Consider the following 21894-nt stretch of genomic DNA (forward strand, 5'->3'; position numbering starts at 1 on the left):
TGTATATCATGCTGATAGTATTTAAAATCTGTAAATGATGTCCATAATACTGCCTTATCTGTATATTTATTGTACATTTGTAACATATTGTAGACCTTGTATATTCTGTGCTTACTGCTTATTGCACTTCTGGTTAGATGCTAACTGCATTTCATTGCCTTGTACCTTACATGTGCAGTGACAATAAAGTTGAATCTAATCTAATCCAATCTAATCTAATCTAATCTAATCTATATGATGAAGCTTATTTAAACATATTGATATTTTTGCAAATTTATGAGAGATTTATGTAGCACACTTTTTGTGTACACGTGGTTTCAGTTGTGTCTTTTTTCCGAATTTAGAATACATTTTAATTCAAAAGTTTTTTATGAATCAAAATTTGTTTGTTAAAAACATTTTATTTTGTTACTTTGTGCACAAACAATGAATAAGAGCCAGTTTCTTACCTTTTGAACTTTTCTGGAAATCGCTGTGTCTTGTTTCCTTTTGTCTGTAATGGAAAAGAGAAATCAGAACCAACAGTAAGTCTAATCTTAATGTAAACTTAAAACGTTGTAGAAAAGTGCATCAATCGTTTAAGGTATTTAAATATTAAAATGTAGGCTGAACGTAACATAATTCTATACCAATTCTGTACAGATCTTAGTAACTCACCGTGCTGATCCCACAGTAATGCCTGGAAGGAGCACCCAAGACACTTTGGTGTGAAGAGTCTGTTTGACAGAGAGCTTCTGTATGCCGGCCTAGAGTAGAGTTACGGTCAGTTTTTGCCACTGCTGCTGAAACAGTGGTGGTGCTCCTGCCCTGGACTACACTGCTCTTGAACGACTGCTCTGTTAAAAAAGATTATTGCTGTACTTGATTACTTGATTTCACATTTAATGATTTTCTCATGTGTAGTGTACTGCTTCAGTCATATGAGTGTTATTTTATAGTGTGAGTAGGCAACAGCCTTGAAAGGTGTGGAGTTTTCAAAAACAGGCCAGTCAGGACTGACCAATGAAATACTGCTGACCACCTCGACATGCTTCTATCTCAACCAATCATAATGCATATTCAACATATGTGTCATTTTAGGGCATTCAAATATAACCCCTAGATATGAGTATTTAATGCAAATAATTTTCAAAGAATTTGGGATGTCTAAGAAGTTAAAATAACATTCTCTCTTTCACATTTATCTTGCACAAACACATTAAATATATTTGATAATGTTCCTGATTATCGTCCCGGTGTCCTACCTGTCAGATTGTCCAACCAGCGTTTACTGTGCATGCGCACATCAGTATTGAGTCTTTTTTTCTCAAGCTGAACAACAACGATTACTGTATTTGTATTACTGTAAGGATAGGTTTAGTGTTGGGGCAGGTGTAGAAGTTAATAATCCATAATTTGACAGGTTGCATTTTTTGTTGTCAAATTGTACTACCTATGGTTTTAATAATGCGAGGTAGCAAAATCTGACAGGGTAGAACAAATCGGCAGAACACCAGGCAGAGATGAAAATATTCTCAACATATTCTAATATACTGTATAAGTGAGTAAACATAACTTAATTCAGTTAAATCATTATCATCATGATCTGATAAGTTTCTTACAATTACGTTTTGCAAATAAAGCACCCAAATACAGGTATGTGATGTGCAAATGAGGAAGTTTTACAAGTCTCGAAGAGAAATTGAATCAACTAGTGCTCATCAGCGCAGAAACCATGATCTACTTACTATGCATAATCCATAATGGTTTATTTGTTATTAACTATTAAACATTATTAACAATTATAGTTTTAAGCAGTGTATTGGTGGTAAGTTAAATGGTACACTCTAAGAATGTACTGTGCTAATATGATTTTTTAAATCTAATTTTTCACCAGCATTTTATTTGTGGTTTGTGGTTAAGGAGAAAAGAATCAAGCCTTTCCTGATCATTTGAGTCACTTTTCAGAAGTTATTAGAGTACTCTGAGAAGTGGCCAAAATGCTGCTTACCACTATTTCATTGCCAGAGTGAGTAACTACACAAATCCTGTTCAGAAGTTTAAGAATTTCCTGTTTCTCTGACATACTTTGCCTACATTTATAAAATGTTTTCGAGCGAGTTACTGTAAATGACTATAGCCAATTAATTTATTATATAGCTTCTCTTCGAGATTTTCTTGACCTTCTGAGCTGTCACCTGTGTGCCAGTCCTTCACCACGGTATGTAGAGGTTCACATAAGAATTAATTAAATGAACACCTTTAATAAAATATTACAAAACATTTGCTTTTATGGCTCATATAGTCTGATATAGTGGGAATATGGAGGGATTAGTATTTTTTTTTATTTAGACTCAAACTGAGCAAAAATATGAAGTTTTTGCAGATGCTGATATTTTTCTGATGATATTCTGATGCTTTTAATGTAAATCACTGAGATCTTTATAACAGGGCAGCAGATACTGACATAAAATGGTCTAAATATCAGTGGTCACTCTATATCTTCTATAATATGTCTTAGTAAGTTGACATTTAAATTATCCAAACATATAATGCAATGTGAAGGAGTGGATTGCAGATCTACAATGGCCTTCATAATAATGTGGTCTTGTCCTGGTGGTCCTCTGAGACAAGGTCTTTACAGGGGATCTGTATCTGGGCTCTAGTTGTCCTGGTCTCCGCTGTCTTTCAGGGCTGTAGAGGTCCTTTCTAGGTGCTGATCCACCATCTGGTCTGGATACGTACTGGATCCGGGTGACTGCAGTGACCCTCTGATCTGGATACAGACTGGATCTGGTGGCCACGGTGACCTCGGAACAAGAGAGAAACAGACAAATATTAGCGTAGATGCCATTCTTCTAATGATGTAGCAAGTACATAGGGTGTTATGGGAAGTGTTTCCGGTTCTGGTTTACCTAATTAATGCAGCCTAAAAATCCTTTAACGGATTTGGATACTAAAAACATATTAGTATGTTATGTGTAAGCCAGGTTAAAGAGATGGGTCTTTAATCTAGATTTAACCTGCAAGAGTGTGTCTGCCTCCTGAACAATGTTAGGTAGGTTATTCCAGAGTTTAGGCGCCAAATAGGAAAAGGATCTGCCGCCCGCAGTTGATTTTGATATTCTAGATACTATCATCAGACTGTTTTCCTTAACCTTCCTTAAACGTAAAGAAGCAACTGTATTTAAAATGCTAGAAAAGAGAGATTCCATAGTTTCTGTTACATCAGTTGTTCTGAGGTTTGGGATATGCTAAGGACCTCAGATACATCAGGAAGGCAACTTACAAAGCAGTCTTTTGTGGTAGAAGTGATGGTTCTACCATATTTCTAACAAGAAGTAGAATTTACGATTTTGGCTATATGAAGTTTGCGAAAAAAATAAATAATGATCTGAGATATCATCACTTGGCTGCTTAATTTCTACACCATCAACAATGAGTGTTGTCTAACCCCAATATAGTTCAGAATGTCTATAAATGCTGACCCCAATGCATATTTTTCATATGCATGCATCATCCACAGTGATATAAAAATCACCAACAATTAAAACTTTATCTGCAGCCAGCACTAACTCGGAAGCAAACCCAAGCTATGCTATTTGAATGTGACTGAGCTGCTTCGTTTCAGCTCCCATTCTCATTGCCCCTGATCCTTCCCGCCAGTTTGTGGTGGAGGTTGACGCATCAGAGGTGGGGGTTGGCGCGGTTCTATCCCAGCGTTCCCTCATGGACAGTAAGGTGCATGACATTGGTAACAGAGAGCTGTTGGCAGTCAAGCTCGCTTTTGAAGAGTGGCGTCATTGGTTGGAAGGTTCGGAGGTTAAATAGTTTTTTTGGACCGATCACAAAAATCTTAAATACATCAAGTCCGCCAAAACATGAAACTATAGGCAGGCTTGGTTGGCTCTTTTTTCCGGTCATTTTTATCTTTCTATTTCTTATCGTCCAGGTTCTAAGAACATCAAACCGGATGCGTTATCCCGTATTTTTGATGTTTCGGATCGCCCATCTTTTTCCGAACCCATTGTACTACAGAAAGTCTTTATTTCTGCAGTCACGCGGGACATCGTGTCAAAGGTTCGCATAGCCTTGCAAGGGGTAACGCCCCCGCCCGGATGCACACTGGGTCGGTTGTTTGTCTGTGTCGCAGGTCAAAAAGTGTGCCTTTCATCAAAGAATATTCCTTTCTGATCCGTCAGTAATAAGCTTGCGCCCCAAATTTATTGGCCCATTTACTGTCACCAAAATTATTAGTCCGGTGGCAGTCCGCCTCAAACTCCCTCTGGCGTACAGAAGAATTAATTCTGTGTTTCATGATTCTAAATTAAATCCCATTTTTCATTCACCCATTAATCCGGGTTTGAGTTACTGCAGCTTGAGCGATCTGGACCTTATTCCTCGCCCGCCTAGGATTCCTGCGCTGGGTTTGAGTTACTGCTGCTTGATTGGTCTGGACGTGATTCATCTGGGGTTATGCCATCGTCTTCCTACGTTCTCATTGCTTACTGTCAGAGTTACAAATAAACCATTTTTACCTCGCACTTGGATCTCGTGACTCGATCATTGTGACACTTATAGGTAAGTAGTGATGAATTTGTAACTGATACAGAACTTAATAGGTAGCCAGTGCAGAGACTGTAAAATTGGGGTAATATGATCATATTTTCTTGACCTCGTAAGGACTCTAGCTGCTGCATTTTGGACTACCTGTAGCTTGTTTATTGAAGAAGCAGGATAACCACCTAGAAGTGCATTACAATAGTCCAGTCTAGAGGTCATGAATAAATGAAGTAGCTTTTCTGCAACAGAAACAGATAACATGTTTCGTAGCTTGGCAATGTTTCTAAGATGGAAGAACGCAGTTTTTGTAAGATTCAAGATTCAAGATTCAAGATTTTTATTCGTCACATACAAAATTATATATAGCATATATAACCAGCAGTGAAATGTGAGTCAGGTCCGCTCCATGGACAGTGCAATTATTAAAGAAAACAACACAGATGAAAATATACATAAATAAAGCTATGTAAGAATGAAATAAAAGTAAACAATAAAAATATAAGAATAAAATATAAAAAATGTATATTGTAGAATTAAATATAGAACGCAAAATAATGTGCATGAATGTAAACTGTAGTCTTAAATATTAAGATGTACAGGGATGTACAATGTGCATATATGCATTTTACTGTAGTCTTAAATATTAAGATACCCAGGAATGTACAAGAAGCAAATGTGCAAAACAGGGCGACACTGTCAGTGTGTCTATGTGAGGTAGTGAATATAGTAAAAAAATAAAGTGAACATTAAGTGGAGGCATGAGGATGTTAAGAAGCTGGTTTAGAGTTTAAGAGCCTGATGGCCTGGGGGAAGAAACTCCTCCTGAGTCTCTCAGTTTTTGCCATCAGGCTACGGAAGCGCTTACCAGATGGCAGCAAAGTGAAAATATGATTACTGGGGTGGATGGAGTCTTTGATGATTTTTGCAGCTCTACTTCTGCAGCGTTTGAGGTAGATGTCCTGCAGAGAGGGGAGAGCAGACCCTGAAATGTGCTCAGCTAAGCGCACAACTCTCTGCAGGGCTTTGCAGTCTTGACTGGAGCTGTTCCCATACCACACTGAGATGCACTGAGTCAATACACTTTCTATAGCCCCAGAATAGAAAGTTTTCAGGATTGCTGGTGAGACCCTGAATTTCCTCAGCTGTCGCAGATGGTACAGTCTTTGCCTGGCTTTATTAACCTGTGTTTGAATGTGAGTAGTCCAAGTCAGGTCCTCCGAGATGTTTACACCAAGGTACTTGAAGCTGCTCACCCTCTCCACAGGGGTCCCGCTGATCATAAGAGGAGTATAGGGCTGCTGCTGTCTCTTCCTAAAGTCCACAATCAGTTCTTTAGTTTTGCTCACATTCAGAGAGAGACAGTTGTCCTGGCACCATGATGTCAATTTCTCTACCTCATCCAAGTATGCGGTCTCATTATTGTTGTGAATGAGGCCCAGAACCATTGTAACATGGGAAATATGATTTTCAAAAGACAATTTGCTGTCTAATATAACACCCAGATTTCTGACTGTAGAGGAAGCAACAGTACATCCGTTTAGTTGCAAATTGTAATCTACAAGATTCTGTGTACTGTTTTTTGGTCCAATAATTAAATTCTCTGTCTTATCCGAATTTAATAAGAGAAAATTATTGGTCATCCAATCGTTTACCTTTTTAACACACTCTGTTATCTTAGATAATTTAGAAGTTTCATCTGGTCTTGTTGAGATATATAGCTGAGTATCATCAGCATAACAGAAACTAATCCGTATTTTCTAATAATATTACCAAGGGGCAACATGTATATTGAAAATAGAAGGGTACCTAGGATGGATCCTTGTGGCACTCCATATTTTAATTATGATAAATGAGATGACTCCCCATTTAAATAAACAAAATGGTAGCGATCGGACAGGTAGGATCTAAACCATCTTAGAGCCTTCCCTTGAATACCTGTATAGGTTAGTAATCAATCTTTGAGTATGTCATAATCTATGGTGTCAAACGCAGCACTAAGATCAATTAAAACTAGCAATGAGATGCAGCCTTGATCTGATGCAAGAAGCAGGTAATTTGTAATTTTAACAAGTGCAGTTTCTGTGCTATGGTGGGGCCTGAAACCTGACTGAAATTCTTCATACAGATCATTTTTTTGCAGGAAGGTGCTCAATTGAGCAGACACAACTTTTTAAAAATTGTAGACATAAATGGAAGATTTGAAATAGGCCTATAATTTGCCAGTTCAATAGGATCTAGTTGTGGTTTCTTAATAAGAGGCTTAATAACCGACAGCTTAAATGGTTTTGAGATGTGACCTAAAGATAACGACGAGTTAAATGATATTGAGAAGCGGTTCTCTGGCTACAGGTAACAGCTCTTTCAGTAATTTAGTGGGTACAGGATCCAATAAACATGTTGTTGGTTTAGATACAGTGATAAGTTTATTTAGCTCTTCCTGTCCTATAGTTGTAAAGCACTGCAGTTTATCTTTGGGTGCAATGGATAAAAACTGTAGATGCTGTAGAATCTACATTCGCTATTGTATTTCTAATGTTATCTATTTTATCAGTGAAGAAATTCATAAAGTCATTACTATTAAACTACTATTAAACATATTAAATATTCTGATGGAATATTTGAATCAGGTGGCGTCTGGTAATTTGTTAATTTAGCCACTGTGCTAAATAAAAACTTTGGATTGTTTTGGATATTTTCTATGAGTTTGTGTATATGCTTTTTAGAGCCTGTCTATAGCTGGACATACTGTTTTTCCATGCAATTCTAAAAACTTCCAAGTTAGTTTTTCTCCATTTGCATTCAAGACTACGAGTTTCTTTCTTTAGAGAGTGAGTAATACTGTTATACCATGGTACAGTACGTTTTTCTCTAACCTTTGTCAATTTGATGGTGACAACAGCTTCTAATGTATTAGAGAACATAGTGCCCATGTTGCCAGTCATTTCATCTAGTTCATGTGTATTTATGGGTACAAATAGCAGTTGGAAGAGATCAGGCAGGTTATTTGCCAATCTGTCTTTGGTTGCTGGAACAATAGTTCTGCCCAGATGGCATCGCTGCGACATATAGTTAATATCAGTGATATGCAGCATGCACGATACAAGGAAATGGTCTGTGACATCATCACTTTGAGGTACGATATCTATATCAGTAAGATCGATTCCATTCAATATAATTAAATCTAGTTTATGATTAAAATGATGAGTGGGCCCGGTGACATTTTGCTTTACTCCAAAAGAGTTTATTAGGTCCTAATGCATCATTTGTATTATCAACATGAATATTAAAATCTCCCACAATTAGCACTTTATCAACTGTAACCAGAAGGTCTGAGAGGAAATCTGCAAATTATTTTAGGAATTCTGTATATGGCCCTGGTGGTCTATACACAGTAGCCAGAGCAAGAGATACATTAGATTTATTTTGCATGTCTGACAGTGTAACATTAAGCAGAAGTATTTCAAATGAGTTAAACCTGTATCCTGTTTTCTCTGTTTTCTGGGTAACATTGAGAATATCGCTTTATATTTTTGCAACACCTCCTCCACAACCAGTCTGACGGGGCTCATGCTTATAACGGGGCTCATGCTTAGCCAGGTTTCAGTCAAGCAGAGTACATCAAAACTATTATCTGTGATAATTTCATTTACAGTAACTGCTTTGGGTGTAAGTGATCTAATATATATGAGCCCAAACTATAAAAATTGTTTTTGTTCATTTACTTTACATTTTTCTGTTTTAATCAGGATAATATTTTTTCTAGATCCTACATTAAATTAATATTTTGACCTCACTATTCAGGGAACAGACACAGTCTTAATAGATTGGACAGCGCAAGTACTTTTATCAATTAAGTAGATAGAATAAAAGTCATCATAATAGTTATTTGAGAATTGTCTTACTAGTCACATTGAGCGAAGTGTCCTGGAGATGTTGTCTGAGAGCAGCTCCGCTCTGACTCTGCTGGGGTGCAGGCCCAGGACAGCCTAAGAAGCTCCCAGAAAAGATTCCAGTTATTAACAAATAGCAGTTCCTGTTCTTTACACCATGACAACAACCATTCATTTAAAGCAACAAATCTACTGAACCTTTCGTGTCCTCATCGATACGTGGGCAGTGGTCCTGACACGATGATCATCGCCACGGGCATCGTGCTGCGATCCGTCTCGATCAGGCTCCTGAAGTCCCTCTTCAGCGTCTCCTTCTGCCGCAGCATGGTGTCGTTAACCCCAGCATGAAGCACGACCGCTCTGGGGCTCTCGTCGGCCTTCAGGATCACGGGTATCTGCGCAGAAACATCGAGAACACGAGCACCAGGGAAACAATGAGTGTGCACTTTACCTTCAGCTAACGTAGCACGGACGTGTCGGACGATGGAGTCTCAGACGATCACAGCATCGCATCCCTTCTCGCGGAGGGGAGCGAAGCGGTTCCGGGTGGAGATCTCGAAGATCAGAGGGGGAGAAGTCTTCTCCCGAGGCCTGGCTCGTGTCCTCCGCTGTGGATGCACCCAGGGTCCGTGGTGTCCCGGCGTCGCAGTGAAGGACATCTGGGAAGATCGCGTCCTGGGTGCACCGGGCCTGTGCAGAGAAACACACGGAGTAGACGTGGTGGGACTGTTAGCAGCACGCTGTATACTTACCCCGGACTTGTGAGCGTCAGCCCGGGATGATTCCAGCGCGGCTCTCCGCTCTCTCAGCTGGGCCTGCCTCACCTCCAGGTTGCGAATCTGCACAAAATGCAGCTCGAACGTGTCCTCACCTGTAATCAAAGGTAGACATTCATCTGCCATTAAAGCAAGTAACAGTGAGTAAAGCAATGGTAATGTGTTTGAATAGAGTATTAGCAATGCAACCGCGGTTAGCAGCAACCACGCTGCTGATGCTAATGGGCTATAAGCTAATAGCGGACCCGGGAGATAAAAATAAAACTAGTGATAACGAGGCGCTCTGATTGTTTTTGTTGTAGAATACGATAGAGGATATATTCACACGTAATTGAAACGGAAATTATGCTGTACAAAATTTATTTTTAAGATAAAAAATAGTCAATAAAAAGAATATAGTGACGGTGCACAAACACAGTGCAAACGCCAACTGCAAACAGGATCCTTAGCAGTTTTATTTCAGATTTGAGCTTGAGTTTCATAAATGCTTTGAATAATGTAACGTTTGCTTTTGTTAACAATACCATGCTACTTGATCAAAAAAAGCTTAGCTTAGCTAATGAAAAGCTATTTTATTAAGAAAACAGTGATGCTACCACCACGCTACTGAGAAATGTAGTTAAACTACTAGCGTCACTACTTGTAGCGATGCTACTGCCCATCACGGACACTAAGGAAAGAACTAATATTATTGAACAAATGCAAATAACAACTTGATTCACATGTGATGTGTGTGCTGCTAGGCACATCTCTCCAATTCTCTTCAAGTTGACATGCTGCTTGCTTGGCTAGCTGTTCAATATTTGTTTCTTTACAAATATTTCCTCTTATTTTCTAAGAGGAAAAATTCATACTTTTTTTATAATTTTAGTCACTTTTTCAAAAGTTGCTAAAAGTTGCCAAATACATTTTAAAAATAGCTGAATGTTTTGCTAGGTACTTTATGAGAGGGAAAAAAAGTTGCTAGGGTAGTCTGAAATGTTGCCAAAGTTTGGAACACTGCTAACCACTATTCCATCACCAAGGTGAGTCACGTCACACAAACACACTCCATTCAGCACTACACAAATCCTGTTCGGAAGTTTGAGAATTTCCTGTTTCTCTGACATACTTTACCTACATCTCTAAAGTGTTTTAGAGGGAGTGTACTGTAAATGTCTGTGGCTGCTGATGTCGTATTACCGCTTCTCTTCAAGAGTTTCTTGACTCACTGAGCTGCCTCCTGTGTGCCAGTCATTCACCACAGAATAAACTAATGAAATTAAGGGCAGACAAATCACAGAAACTGCTAAAACTGTCTGTTTTAACTCTGTAACACCTGACATTTGAAGTAATAGTCTGAAAAGTTTTTGGAAATTCAAAATGAGCAAAAATATGAATTTTTTTTCAGATGTTGATATTTATATGATGAAATTCTTATGCTTGTAATGTAAATCAACAAGATCTTTATAACAGTGCAGCAGATACTGACATAAAATGGTCTAAATAGTTGCTCTTTATCTTCAATAATGTGTCTTAGTAAGATGACATTTAAATGATCCAAACATATAATGCAGTGCAATCCAATGCTGATTGGGAGATGAAGAAATAAATCTCCTCAGATGTTTTGGAGGCTTGTGGAGATCATTCCTTGAAGAACAGGGAAAGTAAAGCTTCTGGAAACAAACGCTTCTCAAAATATTCCGATGATCAGATTTGAAATACACTGATTTTTCAAAAAAAAATAAAAAAATGATTGAAGAATCAAGTAAAACTGAGCTGCTTCAGTCCACCAAAACAACAAAATAAGTATTCAGGATTTTGCATATCATTACTGAGCCTTTTGTATGAGAAACATGACTGAAGAAGAGATCATTCATGCAGTTCACAGAAACTGCAACCCAAGATTAGCCTGTTTGCTGAGGAGCTCTGATAAAGCTGTGGATGAATTGGTTCATTTGGGGATCTAAAAATCACTGAGTTTAGTTAACAGTAGGGAGCAAAACGGGAAATCAACTGCAGGGATGTCAAAAAGAGCTCAAGATTAACCAACTAATGCTGCTGGACCACCCAAATGCTAAAAAGTAGAGTATTAAAATCTTCACCAGCCTGTACCCATCAATCACAATTATATCAACGCAATAATTAAAACCGGTAGTACAAGCTGAATTCCACTCCGTTATGTTATCTATGTTCTATTGTGAACAAAATATTGTCTCATGTGATTTGAAAGTCTTTGAGTTTTCATTTTATTCAGATTTTAAAAACGTGCCAAAATGTCCGGAAGTCGGGTTGTAGATAGATAGATAGATTTTAGTGTACCTAACTGATTAACAATTATAGGTACAAACTAGCAACTAAGGTATATCAGAAATGAACAATTATTATTGAACAAATGCAACTAACAACTTGATTCACATGTGATGTGTGTGCTGCTAGACATATCTCTTCAATTCTCTACAAGTTGGCATGCTGCTTGGCTGGCTAGCTGTTCAATATTCGTTTTATTTTTGTGTGGTTAAGAACAAAATTTTTTGACTTTTTAAACATTTTACTCACTTTTCAAAAGTTGCTAAAAGTTGCCAAATACATGTTAAAAATAGCTAAATGTTTCGCTAGGGGCTTTATGACACTGCTAACCACTATTCCATCACCAAGGTGAGTCACGTCACACAAACACACTCCATTCAGCACTACACAAATCCTGTTCGGAAGTTTGAGAATTTCCTGTTTCTCAGACATACTTTACCTACATCTCTAAAGTATTTTAGAGGGAGTGTACTGTAAATGTCTGTGGCTGCTGATGTTGTAATATCGCTTCTCTTCAAGAGTTTCTTCACTGACTGAGCTGCCTCCTGTGTGCCAGTCATTCACCACAGAATAAACTAATGAAATTAAGGGCAGACAAGTCACAGAAACCACTAAAACCATTTTAACTCTGTAATACCTGACATTTGAAGTAATGGTCTGAAAAGTTTTTTGAAAATCAAAATGAAATTTTTGCAGATGCTGATATTCATATGATGAAATTCCTATGCTTGTAATTTAAATCACTGAGATCTTTATAACAGTGCAGCAGATACTGACATAAAATGGTCTAAATATCAGTGTTTGCTCTTTATCTTCAATAATACTGTAAGTTCCACGGGAGGAAAGAAGGGTGCGCCACACTATGTCCCCCTATCTGATGGAAACAGCCAATCACAGCATGGAAATGGAGAAGCACCAGAATGAAAATACACGTCTTGTTCCCGAAAGGTAAGGGACATTAACAGATACTTTATTTTCATTCATAAGGCTAAGTCCACTGCTGCTGTTGTCTTGCATGGTGTTCCTCAGGGATCTGTACTTGGGCCTTTTCTTTTCATCATCTAAATGCTTCCATAAGGTCACATTATCCATTGTCATAGCTTTAACTTTCATTTCTATGTAGATGACACACAGCTATACATTAGTTTAAAATGCACCACTCTTTTACCTACAGATAACATATCAGCCTGCACTGATGAAATAAAGGCATGGATGACCAAGACTTTTCTTAAATGAAACACTTGTAAAACTTTTGATTGGCCCCGTTTTGCAAAAAAATGATATTGCTGGTGCTAGTGTGCAACCTTCCACCTCTGTTAAAAACCTAGCTAAACTTTTTGATTCTTCCCTGTCTTTCTCTTCTCATATTACATCACTCACTGAATCTGCCTTTTTTCACCTTTGAAATATTGCTTGTTTACATCCCTTTTAAATATCAGTGATGTGGAGACCCTAGTCCATGCTTTCAAAACTTCCCATTTAGACTACTTTGTTTTACCCACTTCAACTTTACATACAGTATGCTTCAATATATTCAGAACTCAGCAGTTAGGGTACTTATACGTACCAAAAAATCTTCTCACATTTCCTGTGTTCTATACAGACTACACTCACTACCTATTAGTTTCCATATTCAATGCAAAATTCTCCATTACATGAATTCAAAGCTCATTTGAAAATATATCCATTTTCTAGTTTTCCTGTCTCCTGATCTGCTTGTGTTTTGTGTTCTCTAAACTAAATGTTTATGTATGCCTATCCTTATTTTTTTTGTTATGTTTATGTATTTATGATTTATTTATCATTTGTTATTATTAAACAAAATTGGTCTATTTTAGCTTCAGTTTATTTTAATGAAAACTTTTCTATAAAAGATCACACAATTTTGTAAATTTGTCGGAGAGATCATGTCCATTTATTTTGCAATAGCCATTTTGATCTTTACATTGTAAAACAGTAACATTCTTCACAAAAAGAGCAAATGAAATGGATGCCCATAGAATCTCAGAAGAAATAAAAAGATCTAAAACCCAGTGCAAGTGGTTCATTTACAAAGACTGTTTGCAAATAGAGTTTATCCAAGGTCATGCAGACTACATAATCACATATATTGCAAAATTATTGAGTAAACATGTATGCTTTACCTTATTTAACATTTTCTTCAAATAAACTGTAATATGAGAGTTTACATGTATATCTACCCCTTCAGTTGTCAAGATTTCATTTTAAAGTGACAACACTAAACAGAGCAGTTCAGTAATGTCAAAAATGATTTTGACTGATTTGTAATGCTTTGTTAATAGCGTCTCTAGCACATGTAATTTCGTCCAGAGTCTCCTGAAATCTAGCAGCTATTTTTCTCATTTCACAAATAAAACTCCAAGTTTCTGATTTGATTTCTTCTGCTTTTATCTCTTTTCCTGAATTCATTTCAGAGAGCTCTGCTGAATTACAGTAAATTGTGTAAATATCAAGGAAAAAAAATATAGTTGAGATTGACGCAGATAGTTTCCCAACCACTTGAACTGCTTTTGCAGCTCTTGCGAACACTTTCCCAATTTTAGTAGTTCGAAGCACATGTAAAAGACTACTAATGTTATTAGCAGTTTTCATAGCTTTAAAAGTTGTCAGCACTGCCTTATTTTGAAGAGAATACATGCTCTCCACTTTCTGAAGGTTTTCTATGGTTTGAGAAATTGTATTGAGATGCGCAATCATTGGTTCAATTTTGCTCTGGAAATCATTGATGATATTTTCAATAGTCTGACGCAGGTTTTTCTGCCTCCACATGTTAGTGATGTTAGACGCTGCACCTATTAGTCCTCCAGTTACTCCAACACCCATAGCAGTAACACCAGCTACACCAGTAACAGCTATGGAAGCACCAAACGTAAATGGAGCCAAAGCTATACCCAGCAATGTAATTCCTCCTAATGCTCCTATTGATGCTCCTACCAAACTACCCTTCGTAGTGTTCTTGTGCATGGATTCAAGTTCTTTGATGATGTCTTCCAGTTTCTTTATTTGATCTCTGAGAGTTGTATGATTTCTGTTGTATGCTGAGTTGAGTTTCTCAATGCATTGTTGCAGTTCATCACTGAGATCTTCAAATTTCCTGAAATATCAAAACTATTAGTGAGAAGTAGACAACACTGGAAATTTAGGAACCAATTCTATTAACCATTATGCAATTTATAATTGGCATTTACTGAAGTAAATTAAGCAAGATTCGCTGAGATGCCACATTCATGTTGAATTGTGGTCTATGAGCTGCTGAATATGTTATTTTGCTAATATCAGTATAATAATATTGCTTCCTCGGTTAAAATTAGAAGTGTCTGTCGATATAAACTTTCTCTGTTCATGTCTGAAAGTGAATTGCTATGCATCAATCGACTGTCAAATAAAATTGCAATTATTTTTCACTTATTTTACTTAGATTTTAAAAAGTGTTAACAAAGTTAATAGGATATTTGAACTAATGAGGTTAACCGTGAAGCCTTGTAAATAAAGTCAAAGCTTTGAACAAGAACTACTTACTGCTGAGACATCTCGTCTGGTTGATTCACTTCACCTGTGTTGGACATTGAACATTTTCAAAGATTACTCTAACAGTAATGCATAACTTATATAAAGTTCTGTGCTAAAAGTATGTGATGATGTACAGTTGTGCTCAAAGGTTTACATACCTGTGCAGAATCTGCAAAAATGTGTATATTTATTTGCAAAATAAGAAGGATTGAAAAAAAAATTGCACACTATTTGATACAGTATTTAGTACTGCTCTGAATAAGTTTTTTGACTTTTTATTTTGCATATTTGACTCATTTCCAGCAGTGACTATTATTTTGAGATACATCTTTCCACAAAAGGTTAAACTGTTCCATGGTATAAACTTATTATTTTGGACTGTGTAAACATTTCTTATGTGAAATATCATGTTCAGGAACATATAAATACAGAGCCTCTTACTTTGTTAAAAATCTTCAACATTTTTTAAGCTTCTGCAGGGGTATGCAAACTTTTGAGCACAAATGTAATAAAATATTTTCACTGTAAAACATACAAACAGGCATTTCCTGCAGAGTTAAGCGTCCACCTTGATCAAACTCACTGTCTGTAGCATTCTTTCTGTAGCTTTATCTTATGATGAAAAGAGCTTTGTTAATGTTTCCTGTCCACTCACAGTGACAGTTATAATATATTACATTATAAATCAAAAAAATATTGGGCAATTTCTTGTCGAAATTAGACAAAGGTTAATTAGTTGGCACGCTCACTTATTTTTTATCAGTTATTAAAAATAGAATGTTTTCACGATACATCATCAATACAAAAGTCGGGCATATTGGAGGCCCTAAATATAAATAAAATGCCACTAACCGAATGGAAGTTTGGCTTGTAAAAAGGGTTTTCTTCCTCGTCAAGCTTGTTATTACATCTTGTAGGCTAGGAGTTCTAATGCTGCATTTACGTCAAGGTGTACTTCCCATAATCTTGAGATCACAACACGTGATTTTATATTCCAAGCTTTTCACATCCTTGAACACTTTCAACTCCATACTGCATGTCTGTTATCTTTTTCACATTATTTTTGTATTAAACAATTAGTTTACATTGGCAAAAATATTAATATTACCAAATAAATGCATATTTAAATGTATGTGTTACAATCTGTAACGCTTAGAGACTTCTCCGGTTACTATCTTAACCTCGGTTCCCTGAGATCAGGAACGAGACACTGCAGTGCTACCACTTTGTACCTTCCCTTCGAATCTTTCCTGGAGTCTAATTGGCTCATAGCAGTCCATTTGACTGGCCAACTGACGTGAAGCATGCATTGTATACAAATACTGATGAGCTTGCAAGGCAGTATAAAACGCGATGCTCACACCAACTGTGTCAGAATTGTCTATGTATTATATAGATCTCCATAGCTGTAGCTCCACAGTGTCTCGAGACAGCTCAAGAGGGATTTCCCAGCCTACAAACTGTAATAATGTGCTGTAGGAGGACATGAATGCTTTTTACAAGCTGAAATCTTGAAATTTCATGAATTACGAGGTGAATTGAACACACCTTGAGCGTTACAGCTTGTACCATGTGACCACTGCAGACACTCCAAACCAGACAAAAATGACAGTGCCTGGTTTTAAAAATCGTGTATTTGACTTTTGCCAATGTAAACACATTTTTTGTACAAAATAAATTTGAACAGAAACAATATTTCAAAATGCTAATGATTAAATGAGTTGAACAGGGAATCATGAAAGGTTTTCAGTTTCATTTAATTCATCCATCATGCCAAGATTAAATAATAATAATAATAATAATAAAATATGCCTAAGCAAACCATGGCCCAACAATTATGAATAAATGAATAATGACTTATGACTCACGCTGTACTGAAGAATGAAGTCAAATAGTTTGATCTGAAACACTGCTTCTTACAGTCACCAGTCTGTGTGTGTGGTCTTTCAAACCCTGTCAGGGAGATAAAAAACATAATGGTTATGAAATAAAAATTATTACTACTGTTAGTACTAGCACATCGCACACACACACACACACACACACACACACATATACTTGCATTTGTGGTTTACGGGGTTTCTCCATAGGCGTTTTATACTGTACAAACTGTATTTTCTATCATCCTACACCTAAACCTGAGAATTACTTGCAGTTTTTGAATTACATAAAACACTGTTTTGTATGTTTTATAAGCCTTTAGTTTTATATCAATAGATGTTGCTTAAAACAAATGATATAGTTAAGCAACAATTATGCAAATGTTACATTTATTGTAGTTCATAGTTTATTGTTCAGTTTATAGTTGTATAGTTTATTGTATAGATGTATATTTTAACAAGCAGTAAATTAAATTACTGTAAATTACATTTTGACAGTACTGACTGTTTTTGTCAATTATTTTCATTTTTAAACATATGAATTTTCCACAACATTTTTGTATTAACAATTTACTATATACACACACACACACACTCATACACACACACACACACACACACACACACATATATATATATATATATATATATATATATATATTTTATTACATTTGTTTGATCAAATGCAAGAATTTTACTTGAAAGATGAGACATCCATCTAGCAATTTAAAAAAAAAAAATTGAGTAAATAGGTTGACTTTGAGTAAATAGACAGATAAATATGCTTCATTCTAAATTTGATTTAAGAATGTAAAATATGTAAGAAAAAAAATGATAAGAATATTGCATCACAATTAATTACATTTACAACACCAAAGAAACTATTTTTACTCACGCAAGTGAATGACTGATTTACTTTCCTGAAGGACAAGCACATGACAAGGCTTAATGTCAAGCATTTTTTAATTAAAAAAATAATATTTTGAACTAATTAACATCATGCAAAAAAAAATTCAGAAAGATATATAATCACCTGTGTGTATAATCAGGACTGTAATCAGTGAGACTAGACTAATTGAAGTCTGAATAATCTTACCAACCCGGAGTTGATGAAGAGCATCTAAAGAGTGATTCTCTCTGACTGAAGCACTGCTCTATTTATATGCTCCATTTTTATCCCCCTGAGCACAATATGAGTATAGAAGGAACAATATACTTTCACATCTCTATAATGTTATACTGTTGCGAAATGATCAGGTTAATCTTTTGTGTCCGGGCATTGGTTTATTTTCTCTTTCACTATATGTACCGTTTTCCAGAAGACGTTGGTTTTTCAGCATGTCCTAAAATATCTGGGTAGTTTCTCTCACTCTATTAATTTCAGTGTGACAGATCTCACCTGGATTTGTTGTCTCAGATAACTTTTTTCTGTTCAGTATTTTCTTTAAAAATTACATAACGTATTGCAATTTTAACGCAATTCATTATAACATATTATAAACCAAAAAGATTTAGCATTAATTGCATGATCATGGTCTTAAAGCAGACGTTAGTTTGCACTGCTCTTGATAGATTGCATTGGTCTCTGTGTGTGCGCTTTATCAGTAAATCACCTACAGATATTTCCATTCCCATTGGTGCGTTTATGGAATTCCACTCTAACACACATTTGCCATTTAGTAAATCTGGCCCTTTAACATGCTAGTTATCACGAATCCTGTCCATAGGCTTCCGTTCAATCGCTACAAGAGATCAACCTTCAGTTACATTGACTTTCACACTACACAAACTGTTGCATGTCATTTCGGACTACACATCCCATCATCCATTGCACTGATTGCACACAGCTGTAACCAATCACACACACTGCATTAACCATGGACTAAGATGTAATTATGAGTGGGAAACTCTGAATTTTCTTTAAGCTCCAAGTTGGGGGCGTGTCAATGAGAAACATGACAGAATCGATGGATGGATGGATACAACATTTGTTGTTGTTGACGGTAAGTTTTTAGTTGAAACTGATAGACAGGATTGCAATATAACAATTAATAATTTTTACACTATACAGATTTAAGTCGCTTCATAAATTATATATTAAATGTAAACACAAAACACACCTGATGCTAATTCTTTGCTCTTAATTTTTTATGAAAGCACTTTCAATCTCTGACAGCAGATGGCACTAAACTGCAGAAAAATGCAGCCGTTACCCTGGAAATGCCATAAATAAAGCAGCTGCTACTTTCTAATACATATTTAGATAATTTAAATAGCAGATTCAGATTTGTGGATTCACTATGGTGTTCATCAAAGCACCAAATACTTAAATATTAAGACTTTATAGGCTATCTATTTTCGAACATTTTTTTACATTTTAATCTGGACTACAACATGCCTGAGATATTGTTTGAGAGTGTTTTGATTCTTTGTTCGTTCACTCTTTACATTAGGGCTTCATTAGTTAACAAACTGCCAATGAAAAACTCTTCTGAACAGTCATTAATCTTAGGTATTCACATATTTAACAACACATTGTTAAAATCGAAAGTTACAGCTGTGTTTTTTTAATGAGCTAACATGAATTAAGAATGGTATTTTTTAACAAAGATGAATAACTTCTGTAGCAAATGTAGTTATTGCTCATTGTGAATGTTAATGTATTGACTAAGGTTAACTAAAGTGTTAACTAATGAAAGCCAAACCCCTTTGAACCGTGTGGAGCAGTTTCATGAAGGATACATGCACTTTTTTGAGCTTCACTGCAATTATAAAGCTGGGAAGAGCCAGAAAAATGTAATAATGACTGTTCATCTGAAATAAGAAAGTCATATACACATAGGATGGCTTGAGAGTGAGTTAATCATGGGGTAATTTTCATTTTGGGGATATCTATCCTTTTAATGTCAAGCCCTGTGCCGAGTATTTAATCAAATCAAAGCACACATGTATGTGGTTGTGGTTGGCAAGAGTTGCTGAGAAAAAAGCACGTACTGAAACAAGTAAAGGGGAAGATGGAAATGATTCATCTCTTTGGGATGGCACTTACTATTCTGCAAATCCCCTGCTCTCGGAAGACAACCTAAGATTGAACTTTCTACGTTATATCGAGGACTTTGAAGTTTCAAATCCTCTTGGACTTCTCGTAAAACACTGTCCTTGGCTTTAGCTAACGTTTCAGTTTTGTTTCCCACCCTCACAGTTTTGGCTTTGGCAGAGATGCAGACTAGAGAAGTGAAGCGGCAACTGCCCTTACAAATAAAATATTTACTTCAATTTCATTTTGTAACTATGGACTGCATTTATATAGCTTTATATTTCGCTTACTTTTCAGTGTATGAATTTACAGTAGTAAACTTTTAATACACAACTAGTTTTCAACTATGTTTTTCATTTATACTCAAACCATGCTAGAAGTGAACTTAAAGGTATGCTGATAGTTTGCTTGTTAAATACTTGTAGCACATATTTTTTAGTTCATGAAAGTGAACTATTGTTCCATTGTTAAAAAGGCCCAGCAAAGGTTGTACTTCCTTCGCCAGCTGAGGAAGTTTAACCTGCCACAGGAGCTGCTGAAACAGTTCTACTCGGCCGTCATTGAGTCTGTCCTCTGTACTTCAATAACTGTCTGGTTTGGTTCAGCAACAAAATCAGACATCAGAAGACTACAGAGAACTCTTCGGACTGCTGAAAGGATTATTGGTGCTCCCCTGCCCACCCTTCAAGAACTGTATACATCCAGAGTGAGGAAAAGGGCCCAGAAAATCACTCTGGATCCCACACATCCAAGTCACCCCATCTTTGAACTTTTGCCATCTGGCCGGCGCCTCAGAGCCGCAAACACCAGAACAGCAAGGCACAAGAACAGTTTCTTCCCCCAGGCAATCTACCTCATGAACAGTTAAATGTTCCCCACTTATGCTTATAAACGTGCAATATCCTTATATTTATTTGTTAACCCTCCATCCTAGAACATTCCTGCATCTCACTCAATCCTATTCCATTATCATTTATAGCACAATTGTTTATACACTTATTTATTTGCCAATTTGTAAATCTCTTCTTTTTTTTTTTTTTTTTTTTTTTTTTTTGTCTGTGTGTTGTTGTCTCTGTGTACTGGAAGCTTATGTCACTAAAACAAATTCCTTGTATGCGTAAGCATACTTGGCAATAAAGCTCTTTCTGATTCTGATTCTGAAGTATTCTCTCAGTAAACTACTTGTTTAATTGTTTTATACTGCAAGTATACTTCTAAGTATAGTTTTCTGTCATTGAATTTGTACTGCTATTTAGGTGTTAATTTTTATACTTTTAAACACAGTACTGTACTTTAACTCATTCCCCGCCAGCGTTTATTAATGTTTCCAGCCAGCGCCAGCATTTTTGGTCATTTTCACAAGAAAATTGTCTATCTTTATTTATTCTTTTTATCACAATTGAACATGGGTTTCATAAAAAACAACATTTTGAACAAAGTTTTTGTCAAAGACCGGATTGATGATCAGATCAAAATTCGATGAACGTTATATATATATATATAGATTGATAGCATGGCTATTCATGACATAGACTGCCAGAACCCTATATGAATGGCAGATGTAAATTCATATGTACACTGTTCTTGTAGACTAAACTAAATTTCACATAGAATAAGTAACATATCTGTTTTCTTTAGAAATACATAAATTAACATGCTGCTTAGACCATAGTCTTAGAATACTCAAAAAGCAGAACAGATTCTTATCCATCAATGTATCAATTCACTTACAAAATGATTTTGTAAAACCTTATATTATTTTAATTGTTTTCCAACATATAATATAGAGGTACTGAACAAATATCAACTACAGCTAAGAAATAGAACATACAGTATGATAGAAATAATAATACAGGTAAAAAAATATATATATAAAGAAAAATAATAATGAATGAATATATAGGTTGGCAAAGAGTAAGAGAAGACAGCTGTGTAATTAGAGAGAAGAG

General features: G+C 36.1%; 1 long non-coding RNA gene across 1 annotated transcript; it reads right to left on the reverse strand.

Annotated features, from left to right (window-relative positions):
* Positions 1–13395: 13395 nt before the first annotated feature.
* On the reverse strand, positions 13396–18088 carry LOC113119681 (uncharacterized). Its single transcript, XR_003294492.1, has 4 exons — positions 17942–18088; positions 16897–16981; positions 15038–15071; positions 13396–14612 (listed from the first exon to the last, which is right to left on the reverse strand). It is a non-coding gene; the product is annotated as an uncharacterized LOC113119681 (long non-coding RNA).
* Between the last annotated feature and the right edge of the window lie 3806 nt (positions 18089–21894).

This window comes from Carassius auratus, chromosome 19 (genome assembly GCF_003368295.1).
Source record: "Carassius auratus strain Wakin chromosome 19, ASM336829v1, whole genome shotgun sequence".
Lineage (NCBI taxonomy): Eukaryota > Metazoa > Chordata > Actinopteri > Cypriniformes > Cyprinidae > Carassius > Carassius auratus.